At 42.2% G+C, this 22,546-nt stretch overlaps 1 long non-coding RNA gene across 1 annotated transcript; it reads left to right on the forward strand.

Moving 5' to 3' along the window:
- Positions 1-19,728: 19,728 nt before the first annotated feature.
- Positions 19,729-20,868, forward strand: LOC310853098. Its single transcript, XR_014568534.1, has 3 exons — positions 19,729-20,003; positions 20,319-20,528; positions 20,655-20,868. It is a non-coding gene; the product is annotated as an uncharacterized lncRNA (long non-coding RNA).
- The last annotated feature ends 1,678 nt before the right edge of the window (positions 20,869-22,546 follow it).

A 22,546-nucleotide genomic window follows, 5' to 3' on the forward strand; every position in this document is an offset into this window, starting at 1 on the left:
CCTCGTCTCCTCTCCCTGGTGGGGAAAGCACTGGCCCCGATACCTGGGACTCTTCCCCCCCACTCTGCTCTGGTGGGGAAGCTGGTCCTGATTTCCAACTACTGCTCTGGGAGTCCCTGCTGCCCCCTTGCTCCTGGGGAGTTCCCCTTGGGAACCCCCTGCCCCTGGCCACTGGCGTCCCCTTTTGTGAATCTTCCGATTCGCTGGAGAGGCTCATGGAATCCCTTGGACCACTGTCCCCTCCTACGCTCCCCTCGGATTCCTCCCCCTCGCTCTCCATCTCCCCTCTTCCCTGTGCCTCTGCTCCTGAGCCCCTGACATGTGCCTTCATTTAAAGCATGGATTCCAAGGTGGTTTATCTTACTATATAATAAACTTGTAATGCTGTCATCACATTGCACATGTCAAAATTGGCCAACCAGGTCAATACTCATATGGATATGGCCTGTGGAGCCTAAAAGGTTCCCCACCTCTGCTTTATTGGTGACAGTCAACACTGTGAAGTAGGTGGAAAAATGTATGTTACCACTAGCATGAATCAAGTTTATGGATGTTTAGGAAACATCAGCAGCTATTCAGTCTCCTTCTTTAATCCTTGGGGGGGAAAACTGTAGCAGAAAGTTTCTTGAACACTGTGAGCTATTCAAAGGACTTAACCAGACTCACTTTTGTGCCTGTGTAGTTGTATAGAAGTTTTTCCCCCTGAGACTGAAACTCTTAAGCAAGATCCCACAGTGGAAGACTCTTTAACCCTACATTTCTCCATCTTTAGAACATCTCTATGGTAAATCCTGTCTTTTAGTTAAGTTCCCACTGTGTTATAGATTTTTTTCCTGAGGTCAAGAGATAGAAGAGAGATGGTTCTTTTCTTTTCTGGTGCATCTTGGATGAAGTGATACAATCTTTTCTTAATGCAGGCTTCATTTTCTCTCCCTTTCCCCTGGTAATATACACAAGGTTATCAAACCCACTTCAGATACCACATAATAAAAAGGACTTACAGGATGTTGCCAAGCTAAGATCCAGAAAGGTTGAGGAGGGCTATGTACTCAAAAGAACCTGCTATGTTGTGGTAGAGAAATAATGTAGCTGACATTGCACCACTAGGACTTTCTACCACTGTTGAAGCACAACAGTGACTTCCAAAGAGGGAGTGTGCGCCCTGCGGCCCCACTGAACACTTGCAAATATCCACCATGATTCTTCTACATATGTGGATCAGAGTTCAGGTATAGCTCTTGCCCTCACAACACAAATGAGCATGTGAAACATGTTTTGGAGTGCAGGTCACAACTTTATTAAAATCAAGGACCGGCAAGGACTGGAATATACTGCTTTAGATATGACAGGAGACTTTTTGTTTTTGCAGGAGGAACAGCAGATGATTTTGAAAATGAATTAAGCTTCTCTCTCTCTCTCTCTCTCTCTCTCTCTCTCTCTCACACACACACACACACACACAGCTTAGCTTTAACTACAAAAATCTAACAGAGCAGCATTAGGCAGTCTCACATCTTGCAAAGTCCAGGGACCTAGATTAAATAAACATAGGCCCCCATCGGCACTTTGCATTTAAAGTAGTAGCATACCTCTTTAGTCATAGTTTCCCCAAAGAATCCTAGTGACTGCAGCTTGTTAAAGGTGCTGAGAGTTTTTAGGATACCCTTATTCTCCTCATGGAGCTACATTTCTCAGAGTTCCCTGGGAAAGGGGATAGAACATTAAACTACTCTAGGAATGATACTGCTTTAAATGTATGGTGCAGATGGGGACACAGTGATACCGTGAACAGCAAAGTAGTGATATATTTTACAGCAAAGTAGAGATGACAGAAAAAGAGAGCAGCATGAGACTTTGTGTGGATCCTGATTTAATTCAGCAGGGGGCAGCATTCTTGAAATTATAGTTCAGCTTTAATTAGGAGAGGTAAAATTACCCGGATTCATCTCATCATCTGGCCTCTCTCCAGCCCTTGTGGCCTCAGCTTAAGCAGGACTTTGGAAAGGAGGCACAAGGCTCTGGCAGTGTCCCAGAGCCCCGCTCCACCGCTTTCCCAACGCCCAATAAGTGCTTGCTCAGTTTTTGGGAAGGAGGCAAAAGGAATCTAGGACCCTGTCAGTATGCTCACACTTCCCTTCTGAAGCTAGGCAAACACTTATCAGACTTTAAGAAGGCGTCCTCCTAAACTGCATGCCCAGTGTGACTGCACTACTTGCACTGCCCCAAATCTGCCTCTCCCCCCCCCCAAGGATGCTGGAACACAAGATAGATTGAAGTGCTGTCCTTCATAGAGAATAAATAGCAAGAAAAGGTGACTTATCACCTATGGGTGGCTGCATGTGACCTGGATTGGAAATTTATTTTGAAACAGCAGTTTTGGAGGAAAATGCATTTCTGAACAGTAAATATTTTCAGTATATGGGGAATGGAGGATTAGGAATTCAGGATTTGGTTATTGCAGGAGAACATAAAAACACCTATGCTGGGTAAGACTAAGGATAGGTGATTCTGTAAATTTTTGTTTCTCTCATTTTCTTATCTTAAATTCGCTACATTTCCACTTCAGGTTGTGATCTTTTTTAAAAAAAAAAATCTTCATGAAAATTCGTCAGAGTTTCAGTGCTAATTTATTCCAATATGCATGTTTTGGAATGCAATTTCCCCTAATACACATTTCTCAAAGCATGTTCTCCTAATTGAATCCATTTTATATGTTATTTTCACTATTATATGGATTTTATGCGCCTTTAATAGCCGTGTATGCATTTTGGTACACATTACTCAGCTGAAAAACTACATTGCAAAATTCAGAGAAGTGCAGATTTCAACATATGGCTTTGTTTTAGTTGCTTTATTGTTTTTGGAAAGTGTGAATCAGGTAGGTTCATCTTTAAATGTGAGTTGAATCTCATTTTCCCCTATATCAGATGAAGTTAATTAAGGCTTTAGTCCTATGCACCATTACCTTAAAGTGAGCTCCACTAAACTCTGAGTATATATGCATAGCATTTTGCTGCTCATGCAGAATTCTGATTCCAGCACTGGCTACCAGCAATGCCCAGAAGCTCCCAGACAGGGCACTAAGTTGATTCCTTTCTCCTGCTCTCAGAATCATCTGATTTTGGCTGTATGCTACCTGTGAACTTGCCATAGCTTTTGGTAGCACTCTCTTCTACCAATTTCTCTATTCATCTTTGTTATTTTAAATAGTCTAAGATACCCAGCACCATATTACCTCATATCTCCTTCTGTATCTTAACAAACCTCAGCCTGGTGACTGAGTAATCCACTGAAAGACAGATGGCTGATGAAATAAAAGTTATCTAATCAGCAGATTAAGCCTGCAACTCCTTGCAAACTTACCCTGGAGTAAGCATCATTGAACATAATAGGATGAGTAAGCATTGCACAGCACAGCACTATTAGAAAATATATTGTGGCACCTTCTGATAAATATCTGCAACTACATTGCTAAAGTTTGGAAGCTCCAGTACTGTGTCACTCAACATCCTCTTTATTAGTATTACAGGAATAGAGGGGTGGAAATTCACACCCAGCAGGAACTGGCAGAAGCATCTTACCCTAAACTCATAATTTGCTTTTATTTTTCTGCTGTTTTTAATCTTTTGTCCACTTAAAACATAATATTGACTTTTTCTTTTCTTTTTTTGAAGCAGACCCCTTGACATTAGAAAGCAATTCCAGTTACCAATTGCTCAGATTCAAACAATAAGAAAATTCCTTTAAATTCTATCAAAGTCTATTAAAGTCTGTTCCTTGTGATTTCAGGGTACTTGGTTGTCAAGGTTGCTGCTGTCTTGAGACTTGTTCTCTTTCTTCCCATTTTGTTGCAGAACAAACATAAATGAAGATTTGCACTGCAGATCTTTAAAATTGTGCATTTGCATGTGTGTTTATTATACAGCCCATGGATTTTGTGCACAGGAACACAACATTACTCTAAATCAACCCACCCTGACCCTGGTAGTGATCCTCACCAGTGGATCTTCTTGCCTTCATTTTGTAAAATGGATTATTAATATGCATTCATATTTTGGATGCATTTATTTTAATTTGCTGCTGCTGCTTTCTTCATTCTACTGTAACAGCATGGGGTTCTCTAACTAGCATGGGATTCCCATGCTATTCCCCTTGCAAAACTACAATTCCTAGAGTTTCCCAGGAAAGGAGTTTGATGGTTAAACCTCTCCAGAAATGTTACTATACCACTTTCCCATTAGGTTCCAACCCTTAATATCAATGAGCAATTTGTGATTGGCTGAAAGAGTTTGTTGGGGCATAGTTTTTAAAGTACTGCAACTGTTTTCTGGGAGCCTAGTAAGCTGTATCAAGCAGCAGAACAACAAACAGAAAATCATCAAAAGGGAGAAAGAAACAAGAGAAATTAGATAGGCCAATACTTTCCCCCCAAATAGGATGAGGAAACCAAAATAAATATGCTCCAGCCTGGCTTCTGGGACACAAGAAAACTCTTCAGCAATTCCACTGGTTTAGATTTCTTCTCTGGTAGATGTCAAATCCTCCAATCCTACTCCACAATTTGGCCCTGTGTTCAGGCAATCCTATAGATGGAAGTAACACCCCAGAAAGCTTTTCACCATCTTCTCTTGTTTCCTTTCCCATTCAATTCTTGTCCTTTGATTGCCAGAGTTTATTACCACAGTATGCTATAATTCCTTCAGATAATGTCTTTGAGATTATGAAGAGGAGTTAAATTACTATCAATGCTGCCAATCCTCCGTACATCTTGCATACTGCGAAATCAATACTTCAAGGATTGCATTCACTGCTGTGAAAGAACATTCAGTGATTAAACATTTGTGGGTATCATCAGAAAGCATCTCTTACCACTTGAACAGAATGCATTATGTCATAGTGGCCCAACAGAAATACTGAAGGGCAAAAGAACATAAAACAAGCTCTGTTAGATTAGATCAAGTGTCCCTGTTTGTTTGTTTGTGTGTGTGTGTGTTTAAAAAAATCATTTATGAAACTACTGGAGGAAGTCATCCAGAGGTTGTGGGTGCAATGTCACCAATACATGGATGATATTCAGCTCTGCCTCTTGTTTCAACCTGAAAACTTCAAGGAGGGTGCAGAACTCCTGAAACAATGTCCTGGGTTTCTGTTTTGGGGTAGATAAGGAGAACAAGCTGAAGCTTAATCCAAATAAGGCAGAGGAACTGTGGGTATTAGGGTTGCTGTCTCTGGATAGAAGTAAGCAACAAGTATTTATACCTGTAGGGTGGCACTCCATCCGACTAGCCAGGTTCTCATTTCGAGAATGAACCTGGACTCATTGCAATCTGGAGAAACTGTGCTGGCAATGAGTACTTTTGTGGCTCTGCTGGTCGGGACCACTTTTTCCAGCCTATGCTGTTACATCAGCTGCAAGAGGCTAGATTTGGTCTCAGCTATCCATGCACTTGTCACATTCAGACTAGACTACTTCAAGCCTCAGAAACTTTCTTTGAAGCCTCGGAAACATTGGCTGTGGTCTTGTTGTAATCACCAACAGTTGTGAGGCTTCTCTCTCATGTAAAAGCCCCCCTCTCTGAGCATCTGTGTTTTAGCTATTTACATGGACATAGGCGGCGTGGCCCCTAGCCTGTCCTTGGTTGCTGAGGAAGGATCCTGCAAATATGCAAAGAGCCATGAGTAGATAACTAGTGTCTCCTTGCAATCAGTTTGATACTGATCAGTTGTCCTTTAGCCCTGAATTTTGACTGGTTCCATATTTCCTGGTTCTGACTCACCTGTATATGGAGGCTCCACTCTGCTGTCATGTCCCAAAGCTATTAGCGCTTGATAGACCTGACCTCCAGAAATATCTGCACAAGTACGTAAATCTTGATCATGTTCTCTGACATTCACAACACCTGGCACACATTATTGGTGAATGCGTGATGATTGCTCATTGACTACCGAAATTAATAGGCTTGCTAGTTGATTGATTCAAAATGAGCATTTTCTTTTCTGCTACTCCTTACACAGGCTTCATTTTGGAGCCATTCCCTCTTCTTTCAGCAGTATAAGCAAATTAGCACCACGGAGACTTGGAAACCATGAAAATACATATTCCGAGCATCTGTTAAGTGGATTTTTGTTATGCCATCTAAATGAGAATCAGACCTAGGTCAGGTCAAGTACTGTGAAGGACACACTAAACATCTCAATTTGCTGCAGTCATTCATTTGTATGTAAGGCAGGGAGAACAATAGCCCCTTCTTCCTTCCAGTGTGACAAATTATTGGAGGGGAAATTGACAATAGCAGAATGTAAAATTATAAGAATGAAAGAAAATAATGAAGACCTGTACTTCATTAAACATATATTTATTTATTTACTACCTTCATATCCCATTTCTCTTCCATCATCAGAGCAGCATGTATGGGGGTTCTTGGGTGGTCTTCCATCCAAGTACTGAACAGACTTTGACCGGCTTAGCTTCACCAAAGGGTGCTTCATCTGTCCTCAGACCATACACTGGGACTAGGACCTGCCTCCCCTTGATTACAATGTAAGATGTCATGTCATTTATTCTCTCCAAACTCCAGGAGTGGAGGGAATTGGTAAAATTAAAAAAAAAAGATAAAATCCATATGGTCCTGCCATGGTGGTCCATACATTCATAACCTCACAATTAAAATTACTGTGATGTGCTGTATGTGTGGTCCAGTTCAGAAGCTTCAGCTAGTGTAAAATAATACTGCTAGGATGTTTAGTGAGACACCCAACTTTACATATATTACATGCATGTTGAAGGATCTATACCGGCTGCCTACTAGTTACGAAACCAAGTTGAAGGCATTGTGGTTGACATTTAAAGCCCTGAGCTACTTGGTACAAGCAGACCACCTTCCTTGTCTGATGAGACGCAGCCATGATCAACACATTGTGAATTGGTGACAACACAGAAGTGGACCTTCTCGGCGATAGCACCTGCCCTGGAGATAGCACATGCTTCACACATACAATGACTAATCCAACGGTAACATGGATGGTAACATGATGATTGCATTCCTATTCCTCATGTAACTATTTTTTAATTTGTATCTTAGGTGTAAGTTAGGAATTTTAGTGGTTGTGTATTAATTCTGAATCCAGTCCTGATAAGTCTATCAGTCAGGAACCTATCCAAGCTGAGCTCACTCCTGATGCAAAGGCTTCTGCTTCCTGGAGTATCTGTGACTTAGGTAGCCCAATCGCTAATCTACAATCAATTGTATTTCCAGCAAGACTGCCATTTACTTAATGGGCTTTATTTAGGCTCCAATGCAAACAAACAAACCCATTTGGATTCTCAGTTGGTTAAAAACTTTGCATGTCAAAACAATGGTTTATTAAGGAAGACTTTATTGTCCCTGCTCATTGCAATTTGTTAGGTTTTTGTTTTCTTTAAAAGTGAATGGTTGTAAACCTTATTGGGCACACTAATACTTAATGATACATTTCGATTCCATTTTACTTAAATTATCAAACCAGCTAGATCCGCCGCTTTGTGGCCAAGTTGCTTTGGAAGCACTCAATCAGCATTTTGTAAGGCATTTCCCTCAATTAACTAAATTGCTATCTGACAAGACTTTTTTTTTTAACTTCCTGCCTGGGAAAATTTATAGTCTAAGAAGGCCTGAACAAGAACTGAGAAGCCCAGTCAAATTAATAGATACATTCTACAAAAACATACAGAAATCAGACTGTGATATCAAGAAGAATTTACAGGCCTGCTAACAGTCTCTGTTATCAGCAAAGAAAACCACTCTGCTAGGTGCCGCTATGACTAATATGTCACCGAATCAGCCCTTCTTTTATGGCGCCAGCAGAGAGAGGTCCCAATAAATCAGAGTTGTCGTAAGGCTAAATAGCAGTGGAATGTCAGCTAGATCCTGATCTCAGTGTACCATGATAATGTGTTTGGGTTTTTGGCAAGAAGGAAGCCATTTTCTGAAGAATTTCTCGCCGTCTCTCTCACTAGTTCTCCTATCTTCTTATATCCTTTAACTTGTCATATCCCTTGGGAACTGGGAAGGGCAATCACTGTATGAGGAACCCTTTTAATGGGTCTGGCCTAATACCAGGAAGCAGGAGGAGTCAGGATAACTTCAATAGTTCCGTTTAGTTATGAACAACAGGCTAGTAGCTCAAAGTAGCAGCTAGGCCTTGCTGCACAAGGAACACCAGGGATCCAGCTAGGACCTACTGAATTTTGGGCATAGGTGGCACCAGAGGGGAGCAGGTGGAAAGTATCCCCTCCAAAAAAGGAGCTTGCGCCCACCCTCATTTCCTTCCCACTACTGCTGGATTCCTGACATTGCTATATTTGTTGTTCTTTAGTCGTTTAGTCATGTCTGACTCTCTGTGACCCCATGGACCAGAGCACACCAGGCACTCCTGTCTTCCACTACCTCCCGCAGTTTGGTCAAACTCATGTTGGTAGCTTTGAGAACTTTTATATGCCTGTTGTCTTTGTCCATGGAGTTTTCGTGGCAGGGATACTGGAGTGGCTTGCCGGTTCCTGCTCCAGGTGGATCACATTTAGTCAAAACTCTTCACTATGACCTGTCTGTCTTGGGTGTCCCTGCATGGCATAGCTCATAACTTCTGTGTTATTCAAGCCCCTTCATCACGACAAGGCAGTGATCCATGAAGGAGCATTGCTATATATATATATATATATATATATATATATATATATATATCTATATATATCTTAACATGGGTCACACCTTGCCCATGAAAAATACTTTTATAAGAATTCTAAGGTCTCAAATATAGAATAAATATTCATAAATGCACATATATCTAAATATATAAACCATGTGTCTGAAATAGTACCAGAGAGCAATCCTGAAGCCATTTTGACTCTCCCAATGACCTCAAATATTCCTCTGCAGTAAGTGAGGCAAATAGGGAAAGCCTTCCCATTCTCTTTTCACTTACAAATCCTGTCATAAGGGCTTATTTGTATATGAGTAGGTTGAGCCTGTGACCTGGTTTCCGGAACTAAAGTATTAACCACCAGAAAAGAATGGCCAGGCTGCCCAGGTAATGCAATCAGCTCCCATTATCAGGTATCCTGGCAGACAGGATTTCTGCTGTAGACCGCCTCCTATGATGTATGTATGATGATTTGGGAGTGGTCTTTGGCTAAGGGGGTTGGGTAATGTCAAAAGTCTTTAAAGGTTCCTGCACACTTTTGTTCAGGGTCTTTAACTCCTTGGAACGAGGGGAGGGAACTCCATTGCCACAGAAAAATAAAGACCTGCCAAGCTTTCCACTGAATCCAGTCTCCATCCATTTTTCTCTGACCAATCATGGACTTAGGGGACTCAGAGTACCATGGGGAGTTGGGCAGCAAAAGCCAAATCTCAATTTTTACATCAATACTTTCTCCCCCCCCCCACCCCCATGTTGTGTGTGTTTGTGTGTGTGTGTGTGTGTATTCTGGTGCTGGTACTAGCTATGGGGGCGAACCACACATTGGGGCAATTACATTACTGAAGAGGCATGTGAGGCAGGATATATACACTGCATAACCTGAGGGAAGGCTTACTTTTGTGGCTTCCCAAATGCAGGTTTCCTTTAATATTCAAGCTGCCAAGCTGGGAAGGTATGCTGCAGTTTTCTTAATATCATAGTTTCCAAGAAAAGAATCAGTAGTACAATATTTGCTCACTGAGTGCTTAGTGGAGCCTAAGAACATAAGGAGAACCCTGCTGGATCAAACCAAAAGCCTATCCAGTCTAGCATGCTCTTCTCACAGTGACATCACAGAAAAGCCCCAAAGCACAATACTCTCCTTGATGAGGGTGATTATTACCAGCACCATTTTTCAAGGAAAAGAGGTGCCAGAACTCACAACGAACTTCTCCCTTTGTTCACTTAGAATGGCAATGGTGCCCACTTGAGAGGTGCTGGAGCTGAGCTCCAGTGAACTCTGGGTGAAAAAAGCCTGGGTTATTATTATTTGCCCATCGTGTTCCTGATGGGATACATAGCCTCCAACATTTCTCTGATGAAAATAGGGGTGTCCTATTGAAGAAAAAAACCTCACCCATCTGACTGGGTGGCTTCCAACATATATAAAAACATAATAAAACAGCAAACATTTAAAAACTTCCCTATACAGAGCTGCCTTCAGCTGTCTTCTAAAGTTTGTATAGTTACTTATCTCCTTGGTTTGGGAGTCACAGGACTTCATACCTTCCAACAACATTTCTCTGATGAAAACAGGGAAGTCCTACCATACCTTCCAACATTTCTCCAATGAAAATTAGGGATATAGGGACACATGCAGAGTCTGGAATTACCAATTTTGGGGGGCTGGGGAAAACTTCCACACCTTTAAGAGTCAAGTGAAAAAAGACTTGTTGAGAAGGTTTAATAATACACTTGTATTGCACAATGAATACCACATGTCTGCTTGGTGGAGGGGGAAAAACATTTTTCTCTTTTTTTGCAATGTTGTTTTTATAATGGCAAATTGTTCTGTTCCCTATTATGAATATAGCACTAGTAGCAGCAGCAATGTGTATTTTTCTTCAAAAAGCAAAGGCACCCATGCTTTGCTCTAGGGCCTTTTTACCATGATTAATAACTCATGATATCTAAAAGCATTCATCATTGCTAATGCAATTCAATAGGCAGCCCCCCGCGGCTCACACCAATAATTATCTGTCAATACTAATAGAGGAAACCCCTGAATACCCATTACAGGAACAATCTGGATTATGTGGATTAAAGTAAGAGGGTGGCAGGTCTAGAGGATTGTAAAGAAGGTAACACATTGCAGGGCAGAATTACTCAGTTAGCTGCCACAAAGGGCAAGAAGTGGGGTTTTATAAGTTTGTACTACAAAATGAAAGGTACCAAGTAATTTTACAGCACAATCCTATGTAGTGCTTATTGGAAGTAAATTGAAATGAGTCCAATGTAGTTTATTTGCCATACAAATGCATTGAGGATTTCAGTCTACTGCACACTTACCTGGGAGTAAGCTCTGCTGAAGTGTTTATTTCTGTGATTAACTAACCACAGTTCATTGTTATGTCTAAACCCAGACAAACTGTGATTAGTCTTAAATTTTGTATTCATGAATTCTGGCATAATGGTTGATTAAGTTTTTGCTCAGTTGTTTTTCCCCAGGAGACAATGGAGGAGTGGGCCTCTGATGAAGTCAAACTATTGGAAGGTTACAGCGCCTGTTGTGGCTGTTGAGACCAATACAGGAGAGGCATGTTTTGTTGCAGCTGGGGCAGATGAAGGCATCCGGTTGTGCTGCTGCAGATGCACCATGGGATTTCTTCTCTCTGAGCTCCTCCCAGCAGCCCTTCCTCCTCTGGTCACTGTTATGGATGCATGTCCTGACTTCCAGTCTCCAGGCACTGCGGTCATCTGCAAGAGATTCCCACACAGTGGGGTTGATGGGAAACGGAAGCAAAATCTCCTCGTTGCTATGATACCAGAGGAGGGGAGGCAGAGCACATGGACATAACACTAAACAGTGGCTTAGTTCCATTCAAACCAGGCGTTTATAAGATAACCTATTAAGGTACATATAGAAACTATTGGAACAGTTCTCTTCATCAATTCATGATACAGTGGCACCTCGGGTTACAGACGCTTCAGGTTACAGACGCTTCAGGTTACAGACTCTGCTAACCTAGAAATAGTACCTTGGGTTAAGAATTTTGCTTCAGGATGAGAACAGAAATCGTGCTCCGGCGGCATGGTGGCAGCTGGAGGCCCCATTAGCTAAAGTGGTCTTCAGGTTAAGAACAGTTTCAGGTTAAGAACAAACCTCCGGAACGAATTAAGTACCATATTTTTTGCCCTATAGGATGCACCGGCCCATAGGACGCACCTAATTTTGGGGGGGGAAATAAAGAAAAAAAAATATCCGCCCCCAGCCGTGGGGGAAGCCTGAGCTTTTAAAAACGCACCTACCGTAGTTTTTAGAGGAGAAAAGGATATCTCCCCGAAGCGCGGGGCGTTCTGCTTCAGAGCGCCCAGCGCTCCGGGCGGCAGGCTGCTATCCGCAGCCTAGGGAGCCCTGCGGGAAATCCCGCGGGCTCCCCAGGCTTGCTGATAGCTTCCTGAAGCCTGGAGAGCGAGAGGGGTCAGTGCGCACCGACCCCTGTCGCTCTCCAAGCTTCACTGAAACCCTGGATTCGCCCCATAGGACGCACACAGATTTCCCCTTCATTTTTGGAGGGGGAAAAGTGTGTCCTATAGGGCGAAAAATACGGTACTTAACCCAAGGTACCACTGTACTTGAAGTGATAAAAGGAAACTTTTTATTAGACTATTTCAACAGCAGTAGTGTCTAGAAACAGGTTCAAACCCTTTCATGTGAGATTGATTTGGAGCCATCATCTTAATAATAAACCTCTTTTAGAACCACATTCTTCAATACTATGGTCCACATATTTACCAATATCTCCCTGACAGCTACAGCTGTACGTTCCTTCCTAATATTGTATTGCATCAGGTCTAGTTTAGTATCTCAAAGAGCCGGATACTTAGCTATGTCAAAATGTATTGATTGAGATAATGGTAAAGAAGATTGATTCAATTTACACCAGTGTTTACATTTTTACACTGTTGGCTTTATTAATGTTATTTCCAAGTTTTATTTTCAGAGCACACTGATCAAAATAATACCAAGGAAAGAAAGATACTGGAAGTATTGGAATTGGTCATACTAGCACAGAAATCGTATCCATTGTCTAGAAATACATATTATTGAAAACTGACAGGTTAATGCTATTGCAGATATTAATACTGTGCAGTTTGAAGTGACTGGATGCATAAAAAACTGAGTCCTGAAAAAAAATGAAGTGTTGTACAGACCCATTAGATTGTTCAAAAATTTAATTGCAGAGCTTGCTTCAAAACAAAAACATCAAATGATACATCCAAACAGTCCCTTAAGACATAGGCCAGTCCAAGGCATTGGCTCAGCATATTGCAAAATATAAAATAATTCCAACAGAGACAGAAGCAGGGATCTGCCTCTCTCCACCGCCTGCATCCCAGCCTCCATTAGCCTGGAGCTGTTTACCTAGAGAGCTTCATTTACATCCTCACTCTCACAGAGCCTGGGAACAAAGGACTTCAGACACCACATTTCCAAGATGGTGAATTTGTAATTCAATACCTCTCATGTGATCTAAGGTTAAACACTCAGGTGTTAGCTAGCAGAAAACAACAGTAGTTAATTATCAACTCAGTTAAAGCTCAGAGTCCCTTATAATACTGCAGTGGGATTTTCTAATGTTAAATTATTTCACCCACACACAGAGACATTATCATTTCAGTGTGAATTAAATAAATTATACTTACCAAATGCAGATGTAGGTGGCAAGTCTACAAGTAGCACCACAAAGTCCGCAGCAATCAGCCAGTCGACCATTTAGATAATTTGGCTGTCAAGGTTGGGTATATCATTTCACTGTCCTCAAGTAGGCACAAGCTCAGTCAATTCATAACCCAGAGAAAAGATGGTCAAAGATGGTCAGGAAGGAATGTAAACCTCAAAGATGGCTAAACTGTGGTAAGGACAAAAAAAGGTCTTGAATTACTAGCAGCAAGCTACTAGTCTAATGCCTGGTAATTTGTGAAGGCAAGAAACTTATACAGAGGTATCACACAATCAGGAGGAGAGAAAACCAGTTGATGTCTGAAGACTAAAGGGGCTATCTTCTACAAACATTCACATACTCCTCTCTGTCTTACATCCAGACTAGCAAGAAGCTTGATCAGAGCTCAGGGACACATTTCAGTCCAGTAAGAACTCTTGAGGAGGGGGTGAAGCTGGACTCATAAGGAGTGTGACTTGAGGAGAGGAGGTATGAGCTGGGGAGAGTCCTGTGGCCCCACCTTCAATGCTTGCCCTGAGGTTCTCAAGTGCTGAGTTAGCCCAAAGCATGGGGGCTTGATGAGAATAGCGTTCCTATTTCTGCAAAGCTAAGCAGGGTCTGGTATGGTTTCAAATTGGAAGAGGGATTGTGTGTCGAGATTCCTGCACTGCAGGGGGTTGAATTAGATGACCCTCAGGCTCCCTCCCAACCCAACTCTGATTCTATGATACTGTTCTAAAATAAGAAACATACTGATATAATGCTGCTCACATTCCCTTTTTGCTGAGAAGCCCTGAAGAGAAGCTGTTTTTCAAAAAGTTGTTTTTTCTAGCCCAGGACATTGGGTTACTTTTCATTATGATACATTTTCATTATGAAGTATACTCTAATCTCTGTGAGTGCTATTTTTATTTCTCTCATGTTTTAAAGAAACATTTCTTAAGCAATCAATACGATGTTAGAAGAAATATTTTCCATTCAGATCCTAATCTTTTTTTAAGCCTATATTTGGAGTTCTCTTTGGCAGATGTATTGTATTTTTCTAAAAACAATAAAAAGCCAGCGATTTTTTCCCCTTTCCATAAACCATTATAACCTTTATGAGATCCACATAGGCGGTGTTACATAGCAACAGGAAAAATTACTCTCAGTTCAGACTACTCAGACACCATCTACAGGGTTAGATTTTCTAAAACTGGGGAGAATAAAATGTTCTTTGAACTTCTGAGGGATTATTCAACCAGTGGCCTACTACTAGCAATTAATAAAGAGTTTAGAACTGGGCATGTGGCATTTGGCTGTCATGTGTTAAATGTAAAAGGCCACGAATTTATAAAGCCATCTAGCAGAATGTTATTGTATCACAGCTTTCTCCAATCTGCTTCCCTCCAGATGTTTTGGACTAAAATTCCCATCAGCCCCAACCAGCAGCTGTGTTGAGTGGGACTGATGAGAATGGTGGTGCAAAACATCTGGAGGGCAATAGGTTGACAAAAGCTGTTGAATCATGTATCACGTGGGAGGAAGTGTCTTGTTCCATCCACCATTGTGATGGCGCACCATAGTTGGCATGTTATGGGTTAATACATGGTATGCACACGGATTGCAGTGTAAAGGTGTCGCCTGAGGAAGATGTGTTGAAGTAGATTGTTTTCTTATTCATCTGATCCTGATGATTTGCAGTATGTAATAACATGGCCAAGCTGTGTCTTGAGCGCCTCATGCTGCTCTTGATCCATCCATAAAAATAAACACTGTAATTGAATTAGGTTAATTTAGCATTTATGTAAGGTTGCGTGTGTACAGGGCTGGGCAGTCCTGAAGAGAGAAGAAACTGCAGGGCTTTGTTGGGAGCTGGATACAGATTTTATACAGCTGTTGTAACACAGTGTAGCAAATGTACTTGGCTTATATTTGAACGTAGGGGTGGATGAATCAGTCCATTTCAGTTTCTCTCCATTTCTTGTTTTCCGAACTTAAGCTCAGTTTGACCAACTTCTATATCATTTTGTGAGTTCTTTTAAAGTCCTCATAAAAATTTGAATGCAAAGAATAAATGTAGAAGTCAAAGGCCCATTTACTAAGGGGATCTTCTGGTATATACACACAATGGAAGGTTCTGGTGCATTCTGGGGTTCCCTTGCATGGAGGGGCCTCATCTAACTCTTACCAGATATAACCCTACTACTCACAGCTTCCTTGAATGCATTGTAAACACACCCAGTTCCACAAACCTTTAAGTCCTTTCACTCCAAATTGGTGCTAGTGTAAGTACATAGGTGCTAGTGCTGTGCTGAAAATTTATCTCTCTTTTTTACCATCAATTAATGAGGAAAGAAATTGCATTTGAAAATAATTAAAGGGGGAGAGAAACTTTTGGCGAAGGACTCGTGTAAGGGATGCAGGGTTTCTGTCATCATAGTTGCACTGGCTTTGGAGGTGGTTGAAAGCTGTTTGTGAGTGCCTCTCTTTTCATTCTAATATAGCTGTTGTTATTTCCATTTATATTCTGACCTTTCTCCCAAAGGAGCCCCAGGCAGTTGATTCTACAATTCATCTTATCCTTTGTCTGAACTTTGCAGCCTTCCCAGATGCTCACACTTCAACTAAAACCCAGGGGGAACTAGTCATGAGATAACTCCTTCGAGGGTGAATTTTCACATCACAAGCAGCTGAGGAGGGTATGGGACACTGGAGAAATGTTTACACGGGGTGGAGGGAGGACATGCACTAACCTTTAGAGAAATTGGGGGACAAGCTTCAACGTAGCACTAGCATGCACAGCCCAGTGATGGATCTTGGGGTCTCAAATTTCAGTGGCACCCTATTCAAGGCCAAAATTCAGAGCTCAAGTGTAAATCATAGTTGTGGTGTTCCTGGCAGCGCCCCCAAGGCTCCACGCCCAGTGTGACCAAACCAGCCATGCTCCCCTAAATCCATCTCTGCACATTCTCTAACCCTCTACCCCCTTTTAATCTTTTCCCAGTTTATAGGAGTCCACTTCTTTCCCACATTTGTTCAATATGTTGTCACCAGCATATCTTGTTGAAATTCAGATGGATATATTCTTGTTGAACTTACTTTCGGATAACCTGACCTCTTCTAAGCTTCATCCACCATTGCATTTATTATGCTCTTTACTATGATAGGCATCAGTCAAAAGGGCTAGATCTTGAGGTGTTAAAAAAAAATTAATAATCATATTTTATTTGTGGCATGTGCAGATCGACTTTTCTCTTAGCTTCTTCTGATTTTACAGGTGAAGATGATTCAAGTGCTTAAGAAATAACATCTTTTTCTTTTTTACAGCAGTCACAGTTCATGGCATTCATAGTGACAGGCTATCTATTTCTGGTCTTCATCATTTTCACATGTGTTTATTCAAAGCTCTCCTCCATCCTGTTTATCTATAATCTTCTATTTTTTTTAATTCACTCAAAAATGTGTATTGAAATGGGAATTTAAATACATTTTTAAAGCTTATTTTTCACAAAATGCACATTTATATATTTTTAAATGAGCATTCTAACAATCATTTGATAAGGATAACTACATTCCAGTTCACACGTTTGTTTCAGAGGTACGGGTTGGAGTTCGCAAATAACCTCAGGCCCTCTGTCCCTCTTGGCAATCAGAATTTCATGATGGTTGGTGAAATACACAAAAGATGTTGTTCTTTAGTCATTTAGTCGTATCTGACTCTTCGTGACCCCATGGACCAGAGCACGCCAGGCACTCCTGTCTTCCACTGCCTCCTGCAGATTTGTCAGACTCATGCTGATAGCTTTGAGAACACTGTCCAACCATCTCGTCCTCTGTCATCCCCTTCTCCTTGTGCCCTCCATCTTTCCCAACATCAGGGTATTTTCCAGGGAGTCTTCTCTTCTCATGAGGTGGCCAAAGTATTGGAGCCTCAGCTTCAGGATCTGTTCTTCTTGCAATCCATGGGACTCTCAAGAGTCTCCTCCAGCACCATAATTCAAAAGCATCAATTCTTTGGCAATCAGCCTTCTTTATGGTCCAGCTCTCACTTCCATACATCACTACTGGGCAAACCATAGCTTTAACTATACGGACCTTTGTTGGCATTTTAAGATGCTGACTAGGTTTGTCATCACTTTTCTCCCAAGAAGCAGGTGTCTTTTAATTGCATGACTGCTGTCACCATCTGCAGTTATCATGGAGCCCAAGTGATCTCCTTCATGGATCACTGCCTTGTCGTGGCGAAGGGGCTTGAATAACACAGAAGCTATGAGCTATGCTGTGCAGGTCCACCCAGACGGACAGTTGATAGTGGAGAGTTTTGACTAAACATGATCCACCTGGAACAGCAACCGGCAAGCCACTCCAGTATCCCTGCCAAGAAACCTCCATGGACAAAGACAACGGACAAAAACACAAAAGATAGTTGTTAGCAATTAGGGAGATGCGGACCTAGCTGGAATATTATTATTTTTCTGAGCACCTAACTGGAGGGTTGTTCAACACCAGCGGTTCACCGGATGCACATTTCTTTTCAGGACACCAGGAATCTGAAGCTGCTTGCAGAAAACTGACAATCAAAACCCATAATTTGAGAGTGGAAGAGAAGCAATCTTCACCACAGTGTGTCAACTGATTCTTTTTTATTGATATGACAATGTTGAAGAATCTGTCTGTGATGGCACAGTGAGCATAGATGGGAAGCCTGAAAAAGTATTTGTACAAGAACCTTAAATGTTTGGTAATCATAATAATAATATAAAAGAAAGAAATCCAAATGTTATCTGCCCTCCCCCCCCCCCCCGGCAATTGCAAGTTGGCAAAATAGAAGTTAATGGTTGCAATCCTGAATCCTTTGGGAATGGAGAGAAATGCACATTATCTTCTCAACAGAAGCATCAAAAGAGCCTCTTCACCCTGACAAGGATGCTTCTATGCCCAATGCATTGCTGTCATGCTTAGGGCACATCCTGTATAGGGAAACAATTGTACCTCTCACCATAAGGTACTGAACAGCCTGCTCTTGCACAGGTGAGCAGATGGGCTGTTGAATCCCCTCAGGTGAGGGCAGATCAGCCTTCACTTAGAACAGGCCCCTTCCCGTCCCTGCACAATCACATTTGATTTCCACTTCAGCCATCATGTAAGATTTGATCCCACCCCCCACTTGTTCCTGATGTAGATCTTCACCCACCCCTTCTTCTCTAGCAGGGAAGGGGAGCTTCATTTTGTGGTTCACCTCAGATACCAAAATGTTGGAGCCAGCCGTCACAAGTGGCACTTTTTTAGTATAAAATAAAGACGCAGAAAGCCTGCAATATTTCCATAATAAGAGAGAGCAGCCCCTCTGTCTGCCCTTCTCCGATTTATTCTCCTTTGTTCTGCAGCCGCATGGCCGTTTGCCAATCTCATGTTACCTACATCCGGCCAAGCTTTTATTGCCCCCATCATTACATTCCAATACATTGTAAAGCTCAGAGTGCCGGTCACGAGGTCCGGAGGTACCCTGCAGTATTTACAAACCTATGCCATGGCTTTATGACTCCCACATGCCCTCTTTCTTTATTTTATTAATCTAAATGTCCGTTCCAATATGGTTATATCGAGTGCGATAAGCGACTCTTGTGAAACCGGAAGCGGGCCGCGGACTGGAGAACCATGCAGGACATACAGAAATTAAAGAAGGAATACATTGTATATAGCAACACAAAATAATGCAAATAACTACTATAATGATCACTAAAATTAATAAATGTCGAAGCCAACTTCCATCTGGAAGCCAAGAATATAAGAATTCTGATTCCAAGCTGCATGGTAGGCTTCCTTTCTAGTTTATTAGCCATGCACTGATGTCACTCCTATAGCACTGAGATTGGTCACTGTATGTTCCTGTAAGAGAACAAGAGCTATTAAAAGTGAATTTCAATGTATATTGACAGTTTGGATATATGCCCCATGATTCTTTCCCCTCTCTAATTTGAAAACAAATGGGGGCAGGCATACACACCCAACATTTAGAAGCATGCAATAAAACTTAATCATATCTTGCACAAAAATATTATTCCTCCATATCTTATGATAATTTTCTCCCCTAAAAGTCTTATTCAACAACACAGTTCTTCTAGTTCGAGAGTGGCTGAGCCGTGGATGCTGCCAGCCAGAGTAGGATTCTGATGACTGTGGCTTGCCAGCTGATAAGGTGAAATATGGTGGTTTCAACTGGACTGGGTCGTCTGCTTCTCTTCCTTGTATGACGGTGCAACAAAGGATGGTGAGGCAGATGGTGGGGAAGGCACTTCCGCAATTGAAGGGACTCGCCATGGCTGCACGCATCGAGCTGGAACCCACAAAGGCTTGTCCTCTAGGTGGCGCATGCGGAAAGGTTTCAATGCTTCACCCACAAAATGTTGACAAAGTGTAGGGGAGTTCCGCATGCTGTGAGGCTGGACAACCCACTGATATCGCTGGGTGGGCTGCAAATTGTTATATGCTGGCAATGTAAAAGCAAACCGTTCCTGTCTGCTGGAGCCAGTGGGATGAAGACGGTTCAATGTGGCCGAAAGTCAATTGTTCAGAAATAAGCTGTTCAGAAACGAGATGGTGCCATTGCTGCGGATTTTTCTTTTGGTGGAGGCCACTGTTGTACCCACACTGAGGTATCGCTTATCTTGGTTTGCCACTCTGGAAACGTTGTATCGGTGGCTACAGGCTGGTTTTTATTTAACGCTGCTACCAGCAGATGAGCTGCTGTACCTACAGACTGACAAATGCAAAGCATAGCTGCTGTGTCTGTGGCAGGATTGCGTATTATCGGTTGTAACGCAACCTTACAATCCTCATTTGCATTTTCAAAGGCCAATTGTTTGATAATTATTTGTTTGGCTTCAGGATTTTCATGTTGTCTACTCACTGCTGTAATCAGCCTGTCCATGAAGGAAGAATATGATTCTCTAGGTTCTTGGCTGATTGAACCCCACCTAGACTGGATACTGGTGGGTTCCGGGATTTTTCTCATTGCTTGTTTAGCAGCGAGAGCAGTATCCCTCAATAAGATCTGCAACAGTGTGGCTTGTACTGAGGCCTGAGCGAAGGGCCCACGCCCCATCATAGCGTCCATCACATCTGCGAGGGTAAGATTAGGATTATTCCCTCTGTCTTGTTGCAGTAAAGCAGGAGCATAAGCACGACAGGCGATTTCCCATTCATGGGCAAACAATACACCTGCTGATGGGGGTAAAACTGTACGTGCCAAAAGCTTGATGTCATCTGGAACCAACAGCTGGGCTTGAGTTCCTGCTGGAGCACCAGCAGGGGGCACAATAACAGGGAATGCCATAGTATCATGTGATAAGGAACAGGCAAGTACTGCACATTGAAAGGGGGTAGCTTGTTCTGCCGCTGAAAGAGCAGGGTCATTTCCAGCCAGACCACTGTATTTTTGCAGGATTGGGTCCTCTGGTGAGGAACTGTAATCTGGAGGTTTGGGGTCTGGGGCTGCTGGCAAAGCAAGTGCTGGAACACATGGCATAACAGCATGCTGAATTAATGAAGCTGAAGGTTGTTTTGGCAATGTAGCCATGGAGATATTTTTTGGTGATAGAGAGCCCATAGCATAACGAATCTTGCACCAAGCATTTAAAATTCGAACACCAAAACTGGGATGTCCATGAAAATGTGCTCCAATCTTATCCCATTGTGTTAGTTCCCATGTGCCCTCTGCTGGAAACCAAGGACAATGCTCATCAATGGCCAGAATGAGCTGTATCAAATCACCCTCAGGAACTTCCAATTTGTTGGAGGAGAGGAGAAATTGCAAGTCTTTTAAAAAATTCTGTTGCGGAGTAGTCAAAGAGGTGCCCATGTTTCTAAAATCAATATAAAAGGGATCAAACTCACCAGGGATCTTTTTTTAAAGATGTATAAGTGCTTTGAAATCCTTTCCGGACGTGGTGAGCCGATGATATCCACTGCTTGGATCGAAAGTCCTCTCACAGTGTCTTTTAAAATCCTCTTAGTCCGCCTCAGACTGTTTCCTTTAAGTTGCTTCTCTCGGTTCTCTTTGAAGTCAGTCTCACACTGCTTTCTTTTAAGTTTTCCTCTTCTTTTAATTGAGCCTCAGAGAGGGCACCACTTGTTGGAGCCAGCCGTCACAAGTGGCACTTTTTTAGTATAAAATAAAGACGCAGAAAGCCTGCAATATTTCCATGATATGAGAGAGCAGCCCCTCTGTCTGCCCTTCTCCGATTTATTCTCCTTTGTTCTGCAGCCGCATGGCCGTTTGCCAATCTCATGTTACCTACATCCGGCCAAGCTTTTATTGCCCCCATCATTACATTCCAATACATTGTAAAGCTCAGAGTGCCGGTCACGAGGTCCGGAGGTACCCTGCAGTATTTACAAACCTCTGCCATGGCTTTATGACTCCCACACCAAAATGTCTTGTGCCAGCCCTGGTTCCCTTCCACATGGCAGTGGTGGGCAAGACCCAAGCGAGCAGAGCAAATGCAGATTTTATCTTTGTACATTAGACTGTTATCTACACCGACCCATACACCACTTTCCGTCCTTCATCTGTCCATCCATCCATCCTTCCATCCAAGCAAGCAAGAAAGCATCATCATCAGAGTTCAAGAACACTTTCCAGATAGAAGGTGTGGTTTGGGAAGAGTGCCAAGGGCCAGATAAAGCGGTCTGAAGGACCACATTTGATCTCCAGGCCTTAGGTTCCACTTAGTGACTGTTGAATTCTGTTAGGACTGAGGAACCTTCTTTTCAAGGGACAGCCCTGCCAAAATGTAGCATGTTCAGCATAACAATAGTGTATCAAATATGGAGAAATGCAGGAAATAATACACTGGCTTCATATAAATACCTCCTCTGCACTTTGCTTATATGGGTTTAGGATTGTGACCAATAGGTCTACTCAAAGATGCATGACAGAAAAGCATGCTCTACTATTTGATGGGCCAATGTAATGCAATGGCATCCGACAAGTGAAGAGAATGTCTTTCTGAAAATCCTGGGGCGCCAACACCAAAAAGAGAGTGTGTAAATTTTGCATGAAGCAAACAGGAGCATACTTTTGTAGAGTGGTGGTTTTTATCAGAGCTGGTTAATTCCTTAAAAAGAATATTTGCTTTGCTATACTGCCCCCGTCAAATATTTGATAATGTCATGTTTAT

The sequence above is a fragment of the Podarcis gaigeae genome (assembly GCF_964106915.1).
Source record: "Podarcis gaigeae genome assembly, chromosome: 9".
Taxonomy (NCBI): Eukaryota; Metazoa; Chordata; class Lepidosauria; order Squamata; family Lacertidae; genus Podarcis; species Podarcis gaigeae.